Source organism: Micromesistius poutassou, assembly GCF_964030765.1.
Source record: "Micromesistius poutassou genome assembly, chromosome: 19".
NCBI classification, from domain to species: Eukaryota; Metazoa; Chordata; class Actinopteri; order Gadiformes; family Gadidae; genus Micromesistius; species Micromesistius poutassou.
The window spans coordinates 3,950,074-3,950,596 of NC_140289.1; positions in this window are offsets into that span (position 1 = coordinate 3,950,074).

Here is a 523-nt window from a genome sequence, read left to right on the forward strand (position 1 = left end):
AGTTGGCAGATATGAATGCTCCAGGCTTATTTAGGCTCTAAAAGCCTTCAGTCTCTAGTGCAGCGGGCATACCTGAGCACACTGCTAATGGCCATCTTTTGTATCTGTCATATCTACACACACACACACACACACACACACACACACACGCAAAAACACACACACACATACTCTTGCACACACGCACGCATTGCCATTGCACTGAGAATGGGTGAATACTGTATTTCCTTAAGTGCAGTGTTATTGCTATTAGTACTTGCAAGATCATTTGCATGCTTCTTTGTATTTCAGCAAGGGGTGTGTGTGTGTTTGTGTGCATTGGGGACTTGGAGCTTCTACAACTGCACGCTAGTTTTTACATGCATATAGGCCCGGCAGCATAGTAACAGTTGAGTCAGGGGGGGAAATTACCCCTTTTTCCCCCCCTCTGTCTCGGTGAGAAATGGCCTTCCTCTTGCGACACACACACACACACACATACAAACACACACACACACGCACACGCACACACATGTGCACACAC